Below are 23,472 nucleotides of genomic sequence, written 5' to 3' on the forward strand. Positions count from 1 at the left end.
AGTAGTGCACGCATCCCCATACAGCTGCCCCACGCCATGTGAATGGCACACCACGCTACTCTGTGACTGGGCGCTCGGCGCCATTTTAGATGAAATAAGTTAATATGGCAATATCTAAATAATGTATTGCACATCAATCGCACAGCAAGCTTTTTAATAATCCTAGCGGAAACCTCACCACAATGAACTGTGGGCCTGATTCAGAGCTGGACGCTCTGACCAGAGTTCTCACTCTGAATCAGGGCCCTCCTACCTAAACTTGGAGCGGCCTCCCGGCCGCTCACATAGCTGTGAGTGACCACCCACAGCATATGCGAGCGGCCAAAAAGATTGTCGCGATGGTCAAGACCATCGCGACCATCATCCTTGCGACGAGACCCTGCGGTAGGGTCTCGGTGACCGCAAGCCCTGGAGTGATTTTGGCTCTATCAGAGCCAAAATCACTCCAACTGACATCACTAGTGATGTCAGTGGGGCCGGACACAGACGGAAGGCGTTCCCTTGGGAACGCCTCCGTCTGGCAGCCATGCCCCCAGCACGCCCACCAAAGGGGGCGTGCTGTCAATCAACATCGACAGCACGCCCCCTTTGGTGCGAGACCCATAATGATGGCTACCCCATCGTTATTTGGGTCTTGCGCATGCGCTCGACGGAGCTCACTCCGTCGTGCGCATGCGCACTAGAGCACCATCGACCCGCTAGCGAGCGCTCAGCGCTCACGAGCGGGTCAGAATCTGGCCCTGTGTCCCATTCTAACAATAATCCAATGCTGAGTACACCAAAACATAACTTACATTTACAAATGTGCATAGTGCTAAATAGCGCATACACAAACTTCAAAAACATACAAACTGACACAGCAAATGTTCCATATAAAGAATATTATATTATAATAGGATGTCGACCGAATGATATATGTTGAACACTAGATATATGATATCTGACCCCAGGAATGAGATAAACTGGTCGTGTATGGTACCTACCGATTTCCTTATGTCTCCACAGGATTATGGATCAGACAGCATGAATATCAGAGGAAACACCGACAAGTTATGAAGATCTGGAGGATTCATATTATTTACTGTACAACTTTGTATGCATTGGCCCTTTGAATTAACATACGTAGGGCGGGAGATTAGAAACAATGGGATCCTCTAACATAGTTCAGCCCCGAGTGACACCAAATGTATACTAACCATTGAAGTGCTGCATTTACTGTGACTCATAATAAAGACCAATGAGCCTGCTTGTTTGTTATACAATTGAATCTAAAGTGAAAAAATAACGATCCCTGGTTGAGTTGCTTACTCATACATTTCCATTGAATGAGTGGCAGCATCTTGGAGATGACTGTAATTCCTGGACCAGTGCGCTTGCGAATCGTGTGGTAATTGTATCATTTATTGTTATTTACTGTACTTTGGCGCTCATTGTTTAGATTAAGGCATTTATCCCCTGTTTACAATATAATATTTTTTGTGCGTTGGAAACACAAACTCTTGAGTGTTACTACATTATTTATGTTAGTAAATTGGCGATATATGTATTCCTCTAAGACAACCAGTCTCTCTCTCTCTCTTCAGTAACGTAATTTTAGATTCGTTAGTTTGGGGGCTCGTTTGTTGGTTTTCACCCATCCTTCTATTCGCTGCTCTGCTCCCCTCGTCTCGCAACAAAGAGCGGATTTTTTGGCGCGCCAGCAGACCTTTTTCCTGCTTTGCTGTTTGTTGGGAGACGGAGGATCGCAGTTTAGCGACTACAGGTAGGGCTTATTGGGACCTGGGGATAAAAGAGAGAAATTTGTGTCTTTTCATTTGCCCATGCTATTGTGTAAGCGGCCGCTCTGTAGTGCACGTGACCGGTCGCACAATAGCGCTGTAAAAGTCACCATGCCACGTACAGCGGTCGCATCCTAGCATTTGCAACCGGAAGTAGGAGTACTATACGCCACATGTAAGCGGTCGCATAAAAGCAAATGCGACCGGGCACACAGTAGCGTATACACGTGTTTCTTACATTTACGTAATGTTTCCAGCAATTGTTTAAAACTGCAAGACGTCATAGTGGTAGGGTGTGATCTCCTAAAAGACTGCTAAATCCAAAGAAAGGCGTTTAAGTTTTCTGGCCAGAAAAATAGAAAAGTGTGAAAGGCGCATGTTAGCGATTGGAGAAATAGAAGTACTGTGTGAGCTTCTTTTCAAAAAAACTAGGGTGTATATGTGATCCCTAGGGTATACATAGCAGGTATACTGGCAGAGGGGATCTTTTTGATGTCCTTTCGTTAAAGATTAATGATAAAGAATAGCTTCCAGTGTGGTCGTAAAATTCATTGGTCATTTAGGGCTTTTGAGTTTTGCGACTTTACAGCATAGGTGTGGCATCCTGTGATTGAGATCTGGGTGCGGGGAAAAGAAGGGTAAATAGGTTGTTAACTGTGGTTTATCTATAGTTAGATAATTCCTGAGTTCCCTATTAATAGGTTGTTAACTGTGTTTGCATTAGTAGGTATTACTGTGTTCCCTTTTTAAGTATTGTTTAACCGTAGTATAGGTGCATGAAAGCAGCCTAAAAGTTCACTCTTTCACCGGTCTCTTCTTTGTTGGAAGGTTTAGAGTAAGTCAAAATGGGCGCTAAACAGTCAACAAAGAAGGCAGACGATGAGCTGCCACTGCAAGGTCCGACTGGGTCAGCTCTTCATATAATGCACACAAAGTACGGTGCATACGCAACAATGCACTGTGCCGTGTGGGTTAAGATGACGAGTAAGAGTGTGAGGCCTTTCCCAAAGATTGGTAGCTTTAATGTGGAGATCTTAAATAACCTCAAGGATCACATATGTAGAGTGAAATCCTTGAAGAAAAGAGTGGAGTATAATGATTGTTTGAAACTCTGGCAGCATGAGAGTAACACGTGGGTTAATGGTGCGAACGAGATGCAGAGTTGCGTCATGTGCACATCAAGGGGTGATGCGCACGCAACGCTGAACAGCGCCGCATGCGCACCACAGGAAAACACAAACATGCGGCACAGTAGCGTTGCCAAAGATATTGCAATTCGCACTTGCGCACCACCACCACCTTATGTGATGGGCGGTGAAGATACATTACCCACCAAAAATGATAAAAATGTAACTGAACCAAGTAAGCTGTACCCGCATCTGAGTTTGAATACTGAAAATGTTTATGATGCAGAAAATGAACCTTTAGAAATGTCAGCCATGTCCCATGCTGTGCAATTGTTGAATGTCCCTTCCCAGCAAGTACAAACAGATTACCCATTAGCATCAGGAGTGGGGGAGGAATCCTTAGCCCAAAGGGGGGAGGCCTTAGTAGAACCCATGGTGGGGGAGGTTCCTGTAATAAGGGTGCAGGAAGCATTGACACCTACCACTACAGTAATGGAGGTTGCTAATGCTGTTCGCTGCAGTAATAGGATTAGAGGTATAGAAGTGGAAAGCATCCATCCAGTACGGACAATAATTGTTCCCAATGGAGTTGCGGATGCAAATGATGTAATCCCCACAAGGGAAGTAGCGATGCACTGTCCATGGACACGGGCGGAACTACATTCCATTATGTCTGATTTCCCTGACCCTAGGAAACAACTGGCAAAGTGTCAGCGTTTCATCAAGGACTTAGGCAATGCCCATGAGCCAACCAATAAGGACTGGCATGTGGTGTTAAGGGCATGTCTCCCAGAAGGTACAGATGTGAAAAAGTTTATCACAGCATGTACTCTGGATGTAGATGTCCCCTTGACTGATCAAGGTAATCAGGATTGCATTGCCCGCATAGTCGCCCAGTTAGCCGTATTTTTCCCCTTAGTGGTCAACTGGAGTAAAATCTTTACCATTAAGCAAAAAGAAAGTGAACCTGCAGAAGATTATTTTAATCGAGGGCTGTAGATTATCACTCAGTACACTGGGATAGAAAACATTAAGGATAGCACTCACTACCGGGAGATGGTCATCACTGTTCTGATGGATGGTCTTAAGGATAGTCTAAAGACCAGAGTTCAGATCTCACAACCCGGATGGAGAGGAATAACGGTTGACGTACTTAAGGAAACTGCTATTGAGCATGACAAGAACATACTCATAAATCGCGAATCACAGAGCGAAAAACTAATGGCTGTCAGTATACAAGCTCTGGAAGATATGTAGTTACAGCCACAAGACACTTATCCACCTGCGCAGTTACAAGTACTTAACAAATATCACCCCTTTGCGCAGTCACACATACCACAACCATATTATACTTACCACACTCGGCCACAAAACAATTTTCATCCTCAATCTAAGCTCCCATATCCATCCCCACAGCCATTCCCTACCTCTAACCCTCAACACAAAAAACAACTATTTCCCAGAAATAGTCAAATCCGTACAAAAAAAATGTGCTTTAACTGTAACCAACCAGGACATTTTAGAAAAGACTGTAAAGCCATACTACAGGGACCACCTAACCAGGAAAATGTAAACCCATCCCATACCATCAAAAATGATCAGTTAAACCCTGCCCTCATAATTGCAGTAAATGCTCTGGTGGGTCAAGATAGTCAACTATAGGGATCAGGTCATACCTGAAATCTGCAGGCAGTCAGGATAACTGGAAGTACTAGAGAAGAACTGGTAATAAGGGTTAATGTAGCTGGTACTGAACATTCCTTTCTTGTAGATACAGTGGCGACCAGGTCAGTATTAAAATCCCCTTCTAATTTGCGAATTACTAACAAGACAGTGTCAGCAATGGGTGTAACAGGTGATGTACAGCATTATCCTTCAACTGAATCTATGGAAATTACTATTGGCCCATTGCATGCCAGACACTCTTTCCTTCTGGCAGCAATGGTCCCTACTAATCTCCTAGGAAGGGATTTATTGTGCAAGATGGGATGTGTCATCCATTGTACCCCTGACAGTATATTTATGGATGTCCCAGAAAGGTTCGCACATGAGGTAAGGGATGTGCTAGACACTCCCCAAAGGTTAATGATGCACACTACCATATCGAAACAATGTCCAGCTCAGGTAAACAATATGTTAGCACAAATACCTGATTCCCTTTGGACCAAGGATGGACAGGACACTGGGTTAATGGCAAATGTAGCTCCCGTAATAGTAAACTTAAAAAGCGGTAGGCAAGTTCCAAAAATTCCTCAATACCCGTTAAAACAGGAGGTAGAATTAGGGGTTTATCCCATAATTGAACGATTATTACAGCAGGGAATTTTAGTCTGTATCACTAGTGTAGCCAACAGTCCCATCTTCCCTGTGAAGAAGAGTGGTGGGAGGGGGAATAGGCTGGTACAGGACCTTTGATCAGTTAATAAAGTGGTAGAAAGCCAAATCCCCGTAGTGCCAAACCCAGCTGTCATCCTGATGCAAATTCAACCACGTTCAACCCATTTCACTGTCATTGAACCAAGTTCTGCATTTTTCTCTGGCCTCTACATCCTGACTGTCAATATTTATTTGCATTTACATATAGGGGGGTACAATATACATGGACACGACTACCCAGGGCTTCATAGACAGCCCCAGTATTTTCTCACAGGCCTTACACGATTGTTTACAGTCTTTCCAACCTGCCAATGGATCTGTTCTAATACAATATGTGGACGATTTATTGTTATGCTCTGATTAGTTTACGTCATGTTTGAATGATACTAAACTTTTACTGCTTCACCTCTCGCACACAGGGCATAAGGTTGCTAAGGACAAGTTACAGCCGTGCCAGACCAGGGTCAAATACTTGGGACGCTGTCTCACCCAGGGCCTACGGCATCTGACTACTGACCGAATCCACGCCATACAGACCATGGCACTGCCGCGAAACCAGCACCAGATTCGTACCTTCCTGGGCATGTGTGGATATTGTAGAACATGGATACCAGGTTTCTCTAGTCTGGCTTTACCATTGCAGGAGTTAGTCTCTTCCACCAAACCAGACATTGTCTTGCATACTGATGAGTCAGAGCAGGATTTCCTTAATCTTAAGGATAGTCTAACAAGAGCACCTGCATTGGGGATTCCAGATTACGAAAAACCTTTTGACCTGTTCTGTACGGAAGCTGCTGGTTGCGCTGCAGGTGTCCTTATACAAAAACATGGTGATGCCAATAGACCAGTAGCATACTACAGTGCCCAGTTGGACACTGTGGCGAGATCACTCCCAACGTGTTTAAGAAGCGTAGCTGCAACCGCTCTCTTAGTAAATAAGAGTGAGGACATAGTGTTAGGCCATGACTTGACAGTTCATACACCACATGCGGTCTCTGCATTACTAAACTCAGCCCAGACTAGACACATTTCTTCCGCTAGATTCACGAAATGGGAACTAGCACTGATTGCTCCCACCAACATAACTATAAAAAGGTGTAATACTCTAAATCCTGCTACATATTTACCATGTGTGCCTCATGATGCACAAAGGGTGGAAGGTAAAAGTGAATCATTGCAATGGTAGAAGGTGAGTTTGGTATAGGTATTGATGTGCATGGTTGTATGGATTATCTAAATCAAAATTTTACAGTTAGGCCTGACATACGCGACATACCACTAGAGAATGTAGACTTAACGTTATACGCGGATGGGAGTTGTCATAGACAGACTGACACAGGTGAGTTATGTACAGGTTATGCTGTCGTAGATGACAAAGAAGTCATAGAGGAGGAACCACTGGGTCCACCACATTCAGCTCAGGTAGCGGAGCTTGTGGCACTAAGGAGAGCGTGTGAGTTGGTGGAAGGAAAATCTGCCAATATCTACACTGACTCCAGATATGCGTTTGGGGTGGTGCATGATTTCGGTGCCCTATGGCGTTTGAGAATTTTTATGACAGCAGCAGGCACATCACATTAAATGACTATTGACTACAATCCAGCTACCCAAGACCGTAGCTGTCATTAAATGTAAGGCTCACACCTGTGAGGACAATCCAGTATCATTGGGTAACAATAGGGCTGAAGAAGCTGCCAAATGGGCAGCAGGGTTAAAGTATAATCAAATGAATAGTGTGATGTTATTTGAAACTGTTGATGCACAGAAGCTGGTTGAAATGCTGGAAGTATGTACCTTACAGGAAAAGGCAAGCTGGAGATCCAAGGGATGTGAGCAAGAGTCCTCTGGGCTGTGGAGAAGTGGACAAGGGAAGCCAGTAGACCCTAAGGCGTACTATCCTAGCTTGGCTGAAGCAGCACATGGTCTGACTCACCTGGGCAAACAGGGTATGTGCAAATTAGTGAAAGCATACTGGTATGCACCTGGCTTCTCTTCCCAAGCTGAGAAAAGAGCAATGTCCTGTTTGACCTGCTTAAGGAAGAATGTAGGAAAAACAATACCTACCAAACCATCTCACATCCCTCCAGCAGACAGACCTTTCCAGGTTATACAGATTGATATCATCCAGTTACCACCTTGCAGGAATTTGAAGTATGTATATTTCTAAGATCAGACCCTATCTCACCCAGGATGCTACTAAAACACTCATACACTCACTGGTCATCTCCAGATTGGACTATTGTAACCTCCTCCTATCTGGCCTCCCCAAATCCCATCTCTCTCCTCTCCAGTTTATACTTAATGCTGCTGCACGGCTTATCTTCCTCTCCAAACGCTCTACATCTGCCTCGCCTCTCTTACAAGCTCTCCACTGGCTCCCCTTCCCTTTTAGAACCCAATTTTAGGTTCTCATGCTCGCTCACAAAAACCTCACCCAATCTTCTCCCCTATATATCTCTGATTTCATCTCCATTCACGCTCCTCCGCCCTCTTCGCTCAACTAATGCACGCCACCTTTCTTGCCAGCTGATTACTTCCTCCCACTCCCGCCTCCAAGATTTTGCCCGCACTGCTCCCCACCTCTGGAACTCTCTCCCACTCCCCATCAGACTCTCCACCTATTTGCAATCCTTCAAACGGGCTCTTAAGACCCACTACTTCATCAAAGCCTTTCAGCTATCATTCTAACTCCTTGCAACATGCTCCTTCGTCCCCATCTACCCCATCTGTGTCAACCCAGTTTGTCTTCCCCCACATTTTTAGATTGTAAGCTCTCACGAGCAGGGCCAGGTACCCTCTTGTGCTTCTCCTTACTATTGTGTAATTTACTTCTTACTCACCACTAGGGCTCCTAACACTTGGTTGCTTATGCTCTGTTGCTTATCTGGGTGATATGGTCGCTAATGTAGCAATATATATTATCCATGACCTGTATTGTATTGTTCTGTAAGTCACTTGTATACAATTTGTTTTTGTACTTTGTAAGGCGCTGCGGAACACTTGTGGCGCCATATAAATAAATGATAATAATAATAATGTATTGGTTTGTACAGATGTGTTCTCTAATTGGGTTGAAGCATATCCAGCTGCAACTAATACTGCTGCATTTACTGCTTAGAAGATAGTTCAGGAATGTGTGTAGGTATGGTATCCCTAGAGTAATTGAAAGCGATAGGGGTACCCATTTCACCGGAGATGTCTTTCAAAGTATGTGCAAGTTAATGGGTATTAATAGTAAGCTTCACACCCCATATCGACCACAGGCCCGTGCCAAGGTGGAGAGGGTGAATGGTACTATTAAGTATAAATTAAGTAAAGTCATGGCTGAGACTGGATTGGGATGGCCAGAAGCCTTGCCTCTTGTACTCCATAGTATCAGGACCACTCCTAGATCCCCTCTTAATTTATCCCCATTTGAAATATTGTTTGGGAAGCAACCTCATGTAATTGTAAGCCCTCAGGAATATTTAAAATGTAACAATGAGGTTACAGTGAGGTTCCTTATAAAAATGAGTAAGCAGCTCAAACAACAGCAACAGAAACCGAAATTGCTATCACCAGATATGCCTGAAATGAACTGTCATGATGTTGAACCTGGAGAGTATGTAATGATTCAAAACTTTTTACATTCAGGTTGCTTGACTGATCGCTGGGAAGGACCGTACCAAGTGCTACTGACAAGTACAACATCTGTGAAAGTAGCCGAGAGAGACACCTGGGTCCATCAAAGCCACTGTAAGAAAGTCAACGATCCAAAGGAGATCAAGGGCGGAGGAGAGACAGAAAACGTGGACCTGTCTATTGAAAGCCTGTTCCATGAAAGCTCTTAACTGTATCAGTAGCACCTGAACGAGGCTGGTAAGACCCTGGGTCTGGTAATGGAGTTTCAAATTGTGACTGCTGTTGTTTATCCTTACAGGGTTCATCTCATGCTCTTTTGCTTCAGGGTGTCCTGGTTCTGTGCTGGTGGTCAAAGAATGGAGAGAGAGGTCGATAATGACATCAGTGGAATGGAGTTGAGAAATGGAGGTCTACTAACACAAGGGCGGTACCTGACCAATCCTGATACTGTTATTGTTGATAACCCTGATAGCTTGGAAACTCGGAGACAATGTGAAGGTTTATCATCTGAGGACTTGTGTAATTGTAGAATGTGTGGGTCCCTAGTTGATGAGAGATGTATTCAACGTTGCCAACCTGTTTATAAGCAGTATTGGGGTGGACATCCTTTAGAGAATTATCATACCATGGTGGGCCATGTCCTTAACCAGACCGACTGTTGGGTATGCTCTCATGTTCCCCAGGGACAGCACAATGTAGGGTTAGTGCCATTCCCCCTAAATGTCACAGAGATCTTGGGGTTACAAAAAGGAAAAACACTGGATGGGAAATTCTTGATGTCCAAACCACCACACTTTAGACTTCATCAATACCAAGTGGATAAATCCCTATTATGTTGTAACATCACTAACTTCAAGAGACCAGGAAGTTGGGAAGTAACGGAATAATCAGACTATGACTTTCTCCTTAAGAGCAGATAATGAGCCATTAAATTTTGAATTGTTTCGCTCAATTAGATCAAGTGGGAGACACTTCCGGTATAGATACACACGTGTGGACACCCAGGATATGGTTGGTAGTGTACCAGAAGGGTATTGCGCTCAAGTTATACAGCCAGAATCTTGTTTTAACCAGATGGGAGAACCTGGGATAGGAACATTTGCTAGGGAAATGTGATCCATGATAATGATACATTCTATCCCATACGTCCTCCCTGATGATGTCTATTTTATATGTGGTAGAAAAGCATACAAGTGGCTCTCTCCGAGTTCCAGTGGATTGTGTTATCTAGGAAAAGTACTTCCTGAGATCATGACTGTTGCACATCGTGAAATGATCGGTATTCACAAGAAAGTACCTTCCCCATATCTTCATACACAGTATGAACACAGGAACAAAAGGAATATGGTTCCTGGTGAAGTGCATAGAGCCACTCAGATGATTAGTAAAACGACTGGCTTTCAATTCCTAGTTGCACTTGATCCCACCAGGATCGCTCGGGGGTCATTAAATTTTAAATACATACAAGACCTTGCCAAATTGATAGATAATATCACCGAGCTATATGATGATTCATTTAGATATACTGGAAATGAGTTACAAGCGTACAAGAAAGAACTGGTCCAACATAGACTAGTGCTAAATTATTTAACAGCTGTCACTGGAGGATATTGCAGAACCCTGTCCACCCAGTTTGGTGTTAAGTGTTGCACCTACATCACTAATAGCACTAGTGACCCAAAGGAGGTGATAGACCGGAAGATGGACGAAATTCTGCAGCTGAAATGGGAATTTCGTAAGAACCACAATGCATCAGTGGCTGAAGTAGAGGAACAGGTAGAAGAGTGGTCCTCTTGGTTGAACCCTGTTAAATGGTTCTCGGGTCTAGGAGAATGGGTTCAAGGACTAATTGCAAGCGTAAGAAAACTCCTGATCCTAGTATTAGTAGTCATCTTATTAATTGGCATGTGTGTTAGATGTGTTCCTGCAGTTATGAAATGTGGGAAAGGTATTTCTGAAGGTAACAGGGAAACTGAAATAAAGATGGTAGTTACCCATGATGCTGTGAATACTAATGTAACTAATACCCTACATTATAACCCTGAATTAGAGAGTATGATCTAATAATTGCTTGCATGTTGCCATGTATGATAAAGTATTGTCAATGTTTCTTTAGGACACCCTAGTTCAAATGTAGTCTCCATTTTTCCCCCACTCGACCTTCATAGGCTTGATGAGTTCCCACTTCCTGACAATGGTCTTGTATATGATCCGCTGAGTGCGTATGAGGGCTGTTTAACCCCACCTGGAGACGCACTACTAACGGTTTAAATGACCACACGGAATCATATCATTAAGAACATTGAACAATACTTCATAATACAGTGTCTGCCTTAAATAAGATCCGAATGGTAGTAGAAGCCCCATAAGAACGCGTACCTTGTAATGATGTGATTTGGATTTGTTTAGCAGTGCATAAAAATGTTATTAATGCTATTTCAAAACATCTTAAAATGAAGTCTCTACACAATTCAAGGCTATCTTTATGGGTTAGGTGCATCCCCACATCTATCCAATGATCATGATCATATTCTAGTATCTGGTCCGTGGTGTGCGCATAAAGTTAGTTTTATGTCCTTCCCCCTGAAGTGCTTCGTTGATGGTTAACATTTACCAACTTAAGCCATCTCATAAAAATAACATTGACTAATATTTTATAGTGTATGGCTTGACAGATTAAAATTATAGATAATTGCTTGCGTATGGTGATAGCGTATAGTAGCTATCAAAGGGTGGACTGTTGAAGCCAAATAGAGTGTAAGCAATCGCACAATTGCACATAACCCACTTCACGATATTCATTGGACGATTTGATCATCTGCAATCACTTATTAAAATCATTCACGCTCCCGACGCACATTTGTGCACGCACCCTTGCGCGATCGCGATCCCAATGCGCATGCAATCATCCAGTAGTGCACGCATCCCCATACAGCTGCCCCATGCCATATTGTGAATGGCACACCATGCTACTCTGCGACTGGGCGCTCGGCGCTATTTTAGATGAAATAAGTTAATATGGCAATATCTAAATAATGTATCGCACATCAATCGCACAGCGAGCTTTTTAATAATCCTTTCGGAAACCTCACCACAATGAACTGTGTCCCATTCTAACAATAATCCAATGCTGAGTACACCAAAACATAACTTACATTTACCAATGTGCATAGTGCTAAATAGTGCATACACAAACTTCAATAAAATACAAACTGACACAGCAAATGTTCCATATAAAGAATATTATATTATAATAGGATGTCGACCGAATGATATATGTTGAACACTAGATATATGATATCTGACCCCTGGAATGAGATAAACTGGTCATGTATGGTACCTACCGATTTCCTTATGTCTCCACAGGATTATGGATCAGACAGCATGAATATCAGAGGAAACACTGACAAGTTATGAAGATCTGGAGGATTCATATTATTTACTGTACAACTTTGAATGCATTGGCCCTTTGAATTAACATACCTAGGGCGGGAGATTAGAAACAATGGGATCCTCTAACATAGTTCAGCCCCGAGTGACACCAAATGTATACTAACCATTGAAGTGCTGCATTTACTGTGACTCATAATAAAGACCAATGAGCCTGCTTGTTTGTTATACAATTGAATCTAAAGTGAATAAATACTGAACCCTAGTTGAGTTGCTTACTCATACATTTCCATTGAATGAGTGGCAGCATCTTGGAGACGACTGTAATTCCTGGACCAGTGCGCTTGCGAATCGTGTGGTAATTGTATAATTTATTGTTATTTACTGTACTTTGGTGCTCATTGTTTAGATAAGACATTTATCCCCTGTTTACAATAAAATATTTTTTGTGCGTTGGAAACACAAACTCTTGAGTGTTACTACGTTATTTATGTTAGTAAATTGGTGATATCTGTGTTCCTCTAAGACAACCAATCTTTCTCTCTCTCTCTCTTCAGTAACGTAATTTTAGATTCATTATTTAATTGGAATGAGGACACCCTCATTGCAGCATTCTGGAAGGCTTAAAGATGACTTGCTTCTCGAGATTCTCCTCCCAAATTTGATGAATTAATTTCCCTTTGTAACAAGGTGGACCTCCGACATAGAGAACACTCTTTAGAGAGGGGCAGATACGACCGGAGTAAACTTTGACCTGCTCCCCGATTCTATTCACCACCTGTGGGAGAGGAACATATGCAGGTTAATCATTCCCGCTTATCCACAGAGGAGCAACTGAAAAGGGAGAGACAGAATCTTTGCATGTATTGCGGTTCATCTCAACATTAAATCAAAGCTTGTCCCAACCGTCCAAGAAATGCCCCCTCCTAACTTATTGAAGAGAGGTTAAGTTAGGAGTAGCCATTGAATCACCTAGGAAGCCAGATTCCACCATTCAAGCTCAAGTGACACTTCCACTGGGTTCTACTGCCATTCTAGCCCTTCTCGATTCTGGAGCTGCAGAAAATTTTATGACCACAGACTTTGTTCATAAATATTGGATTCCTTTTGAAGCCCTAACTCGAGTGGTGACCTTAACTGCCATCGATGGTAGTCGAATTAATAGTGGAACCATCACACAACGAACCAAACTACTTAAACTTACCATCGGGGTTCTCCACTCTGAGGAACTATCCTTTCCTTGTGATTCCCAAAGCCTCTCATTACCTAGTTCTCGGCTTACCCTGACTACAGAGACATTCTCCACAAATTGACTGGTCAACCATGCAAATAATCTCCTGGAGTACCAATTGCTTCAAGGATTGTCTACATCGGGTGGTTCCAGTTTGGTCCTCTGACCTGCAACTTCCTGTGGGCCTGCCTGAATCCTTTTCAAATTTCTCAGATGTGTTCAGTAAGCAAAAGGCCGGATCTGCTACCTCCTCATCGCAATTGGGACTGTCCCATAGATCTAATTCCTGGGAAGAACCCTCCTAGGGTTCCACTCTCACTCCCTAAAACTCAACCTATGTCCAAATACATTGAGGAAAATCTAAAAAAAGGTTTCATTCATCCTTCTTCTACTCCAGCAGGGGCAGGATTTTTCTTTGTCAAAAAGAAAGACGGAGGATTACGTCCATGCATTGACTACCACGGACTCAATGACGTAACTATAAAAAATCGGTATCCTCTACCTCTCATAACTGAGCTGTTCGACAGAGTCAAAGGAGCCACAATCTTCACAAAGTTTGACTTAAGAGGAGCCTGCAACTTAATTCGTATCCATCCTGGTGATGAATGGAAAACAGCTTTCAACACCAGAGATGAGCATTACGAGTATCTTGTCATGTCCTTTGACCTCTGTAATGCCCCAGCTGTTTTCCAATTCTTTGTCAACGAGATCTTCCGGGATCTTCTGTATAAAAGTGTGGTCATCTACTTGGACAATATTTTGATCTTCTCTCAAGATTTGGCAAGTCATCTGAATCAGGTGAAGGAGGTTCTTCAAAGGTTGCACTCCAATAAACTTTTCTGCAAGTTAGAAAAATGTGTTTTTGAAGTATCTAGTGTACCATTCCTGGGGTACATCATCTCCGGGTCTAATCTTCAAATAGATCCTGCAAAGCTTCAATCCGTCCTCGATTGGACTATCCCTACATCACTGAAGTCCATTCAATGATTTTTAGGTTTTGCTAACTATTACCGCAAGTTTATTAAAGGTTTCTCCACCCTGGTAGCTCCTATCTCACCTCTCACCTGCAAGGGGGCGGACCCAACCACTTGGTCAGTGTCGAGGCCACTTCTGCCTTTCAACTCCTGAAACAGGCCTTCATTTCCACTCCGGTGTTGAAACAACCAGATTTAACACGACCCTTCATACTAGAGGTTGATGCCTTGTCCTAGGGAGTTGGAGCAGTTCTCTCTCAATGCTTCGAGGACGAGAAACTTCATCCCTGTGGATTCTACTCCCGGAAGTTTTTGCCTGTTTAGAGGAATTAAACCATTGGAGACCAGGAGTTACTTGCCATAAAATTGGCTCTCGAAGAATGGCGATACCTTCTAGAAGGGGCTCAGTATCCTATCACCATCTACACAGACCAAATCTGCTAACTGTTTGAATCTGAAGCAAGCTAGATGGGCGATGTTCTTCTCCCAATTCAACTACAAGCTCTCCTGTCGCCCAAGTTCACAAAACTGTAAAGCCGACGCTCTTTCCCATTCCATGGAGAGTGGCTCTAAACAGCTCGCTGAACAAGTTCATCCCATCCTGGATCCCACTTATTTGCCGCTACCAACATTGCTATGACACCTCCGAGTTGGAAAGACATTTGTGGAACCCCACCTTCGTAAGAAGTTTTTACAATGGGCTCACGCATCTCATTTCTCCGGACACTATGGCATTGAGAAAATGATTGAATTTATCCGGCGATCTTATTGGTGGCCCTCCATGACAGATGTTGCTTCCTACGTCTCCTCATGTGTTAAGTGTGCTCAGCACAAAGTACCTCGGCAAGCTTCGTCCGGGCAACTCCAGCCATTAGCCATTCCTTCACTGCCATGGACACACTTATCCATGGATTTCATCACTGACCTCCCTCCATCTCAAGGCCACAACACAGTTTGGGTTATCGTGTACAGATTCTCCAAAATGGCCCATTTTGTGCCTCTCACTGGACTTCCATCTGCTCCTTTACTTACTCAAAATTTCGTTAAGGAGATCTTCAGACTTCATGGTCTCCCGCAAGAAATAATCTCTGACAGAGGAGTGTAGTTCATAGCTAAATTTTGGAGGTCACTCTGTTCAGCACTTCAGCTAAAACTTAACTTCTCTACTGCATATCATCCCCAGCCCAATGGACAAACCAAAAGGGTCAACCAAGACCTGGAGCAGTTTCTTTGCACCTTTATCTCCTCTTTCTAAGATGAATGGATGGATCTCCACCCATGGGCCGAATTCACTCTCAACAATCATTACCACATGTCCACCAATTCCACTCTTTTTCTTACAGTGTTCGGTCATCATCCTCGAGTTCCAGATTTTCCACTTCTTTCGACACTGGATGTACCAGCAGCCAAGATTTCTCTCCAGCAGTTTTCTGAAATTTGGAAGAAAGTTTGTTCCGCACTCGTTTAAACATCTGCTCGATATAAATGATTTGCTTATCGCAAGAGACGAGCGGTGCCTAGCCATCAATCTGGAGATATGGTCTGGCTCTCCACTCGAAACCTCAGACTTCAGGTTCCTTTAATGAAATTTACCCCACGTTATATTGGTGAATTTCCAATTGCCAAGGTCCTGAATCCAGTAGCTTACAAGCTAAGACTACATCCATACCTCCACCACCCTTATTCCTTCCATATCTCTCTCCTGAAACCTTTGGTCCTCAATAGATTCCAGAAGGATCCTCCTGAGGCTGCTAGTGTTCAAACCAGACAAGAGCATAAACTTGAGGTTGACAGGATCCTAGACTCTTGTTTTCTATACAATCGTCTGCAATATCTCATCGACTGGAAGGGTTTCGGTCCAGAGGAGAGAATCTGGGTTAATGCTTCTGATGTGCATGCACATCGCCTGGTCAAGATCTTCCACAAGAAGTTCCCTCATAAACCTAAAAATTGTCCAGAGGCAACTCATCAAGGGGGGGTACCATCACAACTCACCATAGAGACCCCAGAATCAGACCCCGACACTTACATCTCAGAGTGCAGCGGCCCAGCTTCCTGCTTCCCCGTAGGTCACTTCCTGCAGGCGAACAGTCCCTCTGCTCCCCGGCGGCTTCAGCATCCTGTCCACAGGCCCAGCATCTCACTTGTGGGTCCACCGCGGGGCTCCAGTCCAAGGGCGTGGCCATCTTGGATTGCCCATGTGCCACGATTTCCTCCAATAGATTTGCTTCTCCCTCTCATCCAGCCAGTCAGCATCCAGCACTCCCTTTAAAAGGATCTTCACTGCTCTCACTAGTTGTCAGTGCAACAAGTCCCCTTAGCCTGTCTAAGTGAGCCTCCACACTGTGCTCTGAAAGTGTTTGCTGACTTCTCTACTGACAGCCATGACAAGTAGCTTCCATGCTACCACCAACCATCTACGGCTCCCAAGCCGCAACAAGTAGCTTCCATGCTACCACCAACCATCTACGGCTCCCAAGCTGCAACAAGTAGCTTCCACGCTACCACCAACCATCTATGGCTCCCAAGCCGCAACAAGTAGCTTCCACGCTACCACCAACCATCTACGGCTCCCAAGCCACAGCAAGTAGCTTCCACACTACCACCAACCATCTATGGCTCCCAAGCCACAACAAGTAGCTTCCATGCTACCACCAACCATCTACGGCTCCCAAGCCTTGACAAGTAGCTACCACCAACCATCTATGGCTCCCAAGCCGCAACAAGAAGCTTCCACGCTACCACCAACCATCTACGGCTCCCTGGCCATGGCAAGTAGCTTCCACGCTACCACCAACCATCTACGGCTCCCAGACCACGACAAGTAGCTCCCATGCTACCACCATTCACCTCACGGCTAATCTGCAGTATCCAGTAGCCTGTGCTACCACCATTCACCTCACGGCTAATCTGCGATACCAAGTAGCCTGAGCTACCACCATTCACCTCACGGCTAATCTGCGATACCAAGTAGCCTGTGCTACCACCGTTCACCTCACGGCTCATCTGCCACACCAAGTAGCCTGTGCTACCTCCAATCACCTTGCGCCTTCCTGGTCGCTCACAGCAGTGCCCAAACTACTAACCCGCTCTCAGTCACTCCAGTATCCTCTTCATGCGTAGGAACTTCATTAGACCTAGTCTCCTCCAGAGGGTAACTGAGTTGAATAGAGCTAGTCCTAACCCCAGCCCGGGAACACAACCAAAAGAAACCACATCCGTGACACTCACGATGCACAAAGGGTGGAGAGAGGTGAGTCGCTGGTGGATGGTGAGTTCTGCAGGTATACTGATGCACATTATTGTATGAATCATACCTTTACTGCAAGACCTGACATACATGATACACCTTTGGAAAATGTAGATGTGACATTTTACACGGATGGGAGTTGTCATAGACAAACTGACACTGGAGAGTTATGTACAGGTTATGCTGTGGTAAATGACGAGGACATTATAGAGGCCGAACCCCTTGGTCCACCTCACTTGGCCCAAGTGGCTGAACTGGTGGCATTGAGGAGAGCATGTGAACAGCAGAAGGTAAGTCAGCTAATATCTACACGACTCTAGGTATGCCTTTTGGGGTAGTGCATGATTTTGGAGCTCTTTGGCATCTGAGAAATTTTATGACAGCAGCAGGCACACCAGTCGCACATTCAAAACATATAAAAGGACTATTGACAGCGATCCAAAAACCAAAGACAGTGGCCGTCATTAAGTGTAAAGCCCATACATGTCAGGATGATCCGGTGTCACTGGGCAATAACAGGGCAGAGGAAGCTGCCAAATTGGTAGCAGGTTTAAGAGTGAACATGCCAATTAATCAAATGATGGTTTTTCAAACTGTTGGTTCGCAGAAGTTAATTGAGATGCAAAATTTGTGTTCCATTCAGGAAAAGGCAGTCTGGAGATCAAAGGGATGTGGACAAGAGTTCTCTGGACTCTGGAGAGATGGATAAGGTAAGCCGGTAGCACCCAAGGCATACTACCCAAGCTTGGCTGAGGCAGCGCACGGTCTGACTCACCTGGGAAAGCAAGGTATGTGTAAGTTGGTCAGGGCGTATTGGTGTACACCAGGTTTCTCTTCCCAAGCTGAAAAGAGGGCAATGTCCTGCTTGACATGCTTGAGGAAGAACATTGGAAAAACAATACCAACCGAGCCATCTCACATCCCTCTGACAGACGAACCTTTTCAGGTAATACACATTGATTTCATCCAATTACCACCCTACAGGAAGCTCAAGTATGTATTAGTGTGCACAGATGTGTTTTCTAATTGGGTTGAGGCATATCCAGCTGCCACTAATACTGCTGCATTTACTGCTAAGAAGATTGATCAGGAGTTTGTATGCAGATACGGTATCCCTAGAATTATTGAAAGTGATAGGGGTACTCATTTCACAGGTGATGTCTTCCAGAGCATGTGTAAGTTGATGGGTATTAATAGTAAACTTCACACCCCCTATCGACCACAGGCCAGTTGCAAAGGTGGAGAGAGTGAACAGTACTATTAAAAATTAACTGAGTAAGATCATGGTAGAAACTGGACTGGGGTAGCCAGAAGCCTTACCGCTAGTCCTTCATAGCATCAGGACAACTCCTAGACCCCCTCTCCATCTGTCCCCCTTTAAAGTACTATTTGGTAGACAACCTCATTTGATTGTAAGTCCACAAGAAGATTTGAAGAGTAACAACGAGGTAACTGTAAAGTATCTTAGAACAATGAGTAAACAGTTGAAGCAGCAGCAGAAACTGAAATTGTTATCACCTGATATGCCAGAAACAAACTGTCATGATGTTGAACCTGGAGAATTTGTTATGATCAGAAATTTCTTGAGTTCAGGTTGTCTGACAGATCGGTGTGAAGTTCCGTATCAAGTGTTGCTGACGAGTACAACTTCCTTGAAAGTGGCAGAGAGAGATACCTGGGTCCATTCCACTCACTGCAGAAAGGTCAACCAACCGGTGGAGAAACAAGGCGGAGTCGAGGCAGATAACGTAGACCTGTCAATTGCGAGCCTGTTCCAGGAGAGTTAAACGTTGCAGTGAGACACCTGAGCTAAAGATATTTGTAGATCACTGTTACAGCAATGGTGTGGTGTGTTGGGGTAATGTTTGTGTCTTCTTCCAGAGTTTTTATCATCCTAGTTTGTTTCAGGATTTCTGGTTTCTGTGATGGAGGACAGATGATGGAGAGGGGAGCTGATGGTGATATCGATGGAGTGGAGTTGCGAGAAGAAGTGCTAAACCAATCGGGGGAGTATCTGACCAAACCCAGTACAGTAATTGCTAAGATATCTGTTAACCTGGAAACTCAGATACAGTGTGAAGGTTTGTCATCTGAGGAATATTGTATTTGTGAGTTTTGTGGGTCCCTAATTGATGAGAGACGCACCCAACGGTGCCAACCTAAGTATAACCAGTATTGGGGTGGGTATCCTTTAGAGGATTATCATACCATGGTGGGCAAAGTTTTAAACCAGACTGACTGTTGGGTGGGCTCTCACGTGCCTCAGGGAAAACATAATGTAGAGTTAGTGCCATTTCCATTAAATGTCTCTGAGGTTTTAGAATTGCAATGAGGGGAGGAACTGGATGGAAAATTTCTTATGTCCAAACCACCTTATTTTAAACTCCACCAGTATCAAGTAGATAGATCACTTTTGTGTTTGAACTTCACCAACTTCAATAAACCAGGAAGTTGGGAAGTGACTGGGAATAACCAGACGATGCCCTTCCCACTAAGAGCTGATAATGAACCTATTAGTTTTGAACTTTTACGCTCCATTAGACTAGGTGGGAGACATTTCTGGTATAAGAATACACTTAGTCCCACCAAGGTAATGGTTGGCAGAGTACCAGAAGGGTACTGCGCAGTTATTGTACAACCTAAAACATGTATTAGTCAAATGGGAGAATCTGAAATAGGATTATTTGTTAGAGAATTATGTCCAACGATAATGATGCATTCTATCCCTCATGTACTCCCAGAAGATGGAAATTTTATATGTGGAAGGAAAGCGTATAAAAGGCTCTCTCCGAGTTCAGAAGGTTTATTTTACCTGGGAAGGGTACTCCCAGAGATTATGACCCTTACACATGGTGGAATGCTTGGTATTCATAAAAACACACCATCACCATATCTTCACACACAGTATGAACACAGAGACAAAATAAATATGATACCTGGTGATGCACATAAAGACACACAGTTGATTAGTGAAACAACTGGCTTTCAAGTTTTTGTAGCATTGGATCCCACCAGGATCGCTCGGGGAACTTTAAATTTTAGATACATTCAAGATCTTGCTAAATTAATAGATAATATCACTGAGATGTATGATGACACGTTTAGGTACACAGGTAAGGAGTTACAGGCCTAAAAACACACACAGCGCATGTTTTGCGCTGTACACAACCCCTGCACACAGTGCACCTTTTTCGCTGCATGTAGACACACAACGCACACTTACATATAATCATAAATATAAACGCACTCATAAATGGTTTCTGCACATTGTGGTTTATATTAAAGTTATTAATTATTATGTAAAATGTATGTATTTGATATCTAAGGTTTAGTACATGATAAGCAGACCATGTTTGGTACCATTCTAAACCACTGTCTATTTGCAGATCTCTGGTTCCATCGGCAAGGAGATCGCAACATGCATCTGCAAGTTATGGATTATAGAAAATTAGGTGTTAGAATGTATTCTGTATGTAGTATCGATTGATTAGTTAAAACACACACAAAGAGCCATTGGAGGGCTGAAATACCATTGTACAAACTGACCTATGATAGAAGAACCAAGAAGAAGAACCAATGGGATTATGCCAACTCGTTCCTATTGTATTGCCTGCTCTCTGTAAGGGTATATATGCAGGCGCTCTATGTCCAGTAGTTAGTCATCATATTCTTTCTTTTGACGGAGGCTTCGCCTTTGATGTCAGGAACTCTGGATCCAGAGCGTCTGCGTAATGTATTGACTGTACCTTGTTTATGTATAACCTGTTGCACTAATTGTATTTAGATAACAGCATGTAACTAAATGCTTTTATGTAAATAATTACTTTTTGTACTTTGGAACCACACTCAAAGATTGGAAAGCAATTATTTCTTGTGCGACTTACAACGCTAAATAGCGACATTTAGGGTTTAAAGATTTAGAGGTATTCATAAGACACACACTGAGGCTGGGAAATGGGGTGGAGACACACTGAGGCTTGGAGGAGTGAGGCTTACACACACTGAGGCTGAGACACACAGTGGGGCTGGTCGGAATGAGGCTGACACACACTGGGGCTGAGACACACACTGGGGCTGAGGGAAATGAGGCTCACACACACAGGGGCTAAGGAATGGGGTCGATAGACACAGTGGGGCTGGGAGGAATGAGGCTGACACACACTGGGGCTGAGACACTTACTGGGGCTGGGGGAATGGGTCTGAGAGACAGACAATGGGTCTGGGGAAATAAGTCTAAGAGAGGCACCCTGGGTCTGAGAGATGAACACTGGGTCTGAGAGAATTGGGTTGAGAGAGACACTGGGTCTGGGGAATGAGGCTGACACACACTGGGGATGGGGAATAGGGTTAAGACACACAATAGGACTGGGAGGAATGAGGATGACAGACACTGGGCCTGAGACACACACTGGGGCTGGGGAATGGGGTTGAGAGATGCACACTGGGTCAGGGAGATTTGGGTTGAGAGAGACACTGTGTCTGGGGGAATGGGGTAGAGACAGACTTGGTCTAAGACACAAACTGTGGCTGGGGGGAATGAGGCTGAAACACACTGGGGCTGGGGAATGGGGTTGAGACACACTGAGGCTGGGGAATTGGGCTGAGACACACACTGTGGCTGGGGAATGGTGTTGAGACACACACTGGGACTGGGGGGAATGAGGCGGACACACACTATGGTTAAGACACACACTGGGGCTGGGGGGAATGATGCTGAAACACACTGGGGCTGGGGAATGGGGTTTTTTGACACAAACTTGGGCTGGGGAATGGGGTCAAGACACACACTGGGGCTGAGAGGAATGAGGCGGACACACACTGGGGCTGAGACACACACTGTAGCTGGGGAATGGGGTTGAGACACACACTGGGACTGGGGGGAATGAGGTGGACACACACTGGGGTTTAGACACACACTGGGGCTGGGGGGAATGATGCTGAAACACACTGGGGCTGGGGAATAGGGTTGAGACAAACACTGGGGCAGGGGAATGGGGTAAAGACACACTGGGGCAGAGGAGAATGAGGCGGAGACACACTGGGGCTGATACACACACTGTGGCAGGGGAATGGTGTTGAGACACACACTGGGACTTGGGGGAATGAGGCAGACACACAGTGGGGTTGAGACACACACTGGGGCTGGGGGGAATAAGGAGGACACACACTGCAGCTGGGGGGAATAAGGAGGACACACACTGGGGCTGAGACACACTGGGGCTGGGGAATGGGGTTGAGACAAACACTGGGACTAGGAGGAATGAGGCTGACAGACACTAGGGCATAGAAACACACTGGGGCTGGGGAATGGGGTTGAGAGACACACACTGGGTTTGAGAGAATGGGATTGAGATAGACACTGGGTCTGGGGGTATGGGGCAGAAACACACTGGGTCTAGGGAATGAGGCTGACATACACTGGGGCTCATGAATGGGGTTAAGACACACAATGGGACTGGGAGGAATGAGGCTGACACACAGTGGGGAAGAGACACACACTGGGGCTTGGGAATGGGGTTGAGACACACATTGGGACTGGGATAAATAAAGCTAACAGACACTGGGGCTGAGACACAAACTAGGCTGGGGAATGAGGCGGACACACACTAGGGCTAAGACACACACTTTGGCTGGGGGGAATAAGGCTGAAACACACTGGGGCTGAGACACACACTCTGGATGGGCAATGGGGTTGAGACACACACTGGGGCTGAGAAACAGACTG

The 23,472-nt window shown here is 44.6% G+C and overlaps 1 pseudogene; it reads left to right on the forward strand.

Annotated features, from left to right (window-relative positions):
* The first annotated feature begins 2,623 nt into the window (after window positions 1-2,623).
* LOC148506469 (uncharacterized) lies at window positions 2,624-14,510 on the forward strand (annotated as a pseudogene).
* The last annotated feature ends 8,962 nt before the right edge of the window (window positions 14,511-23,472 follow it).

The sequence above is a fragment of the Taudactylus pleione genome, unplaced genomic scaffold, assembly GCF_031769625.1.
Source record: "Taudactylus pleione unplaced genomic scaffold, aTauple2 ptg000401l, whole genome shotgun sequence".
Classification (NCBI taxonomy): domain Eukaryota; kingdom Metazoa; phylum Chordata; class Amphibia; order Anura; family Myobatrachidae; genus Taudactylus; species Taudactylus pleione.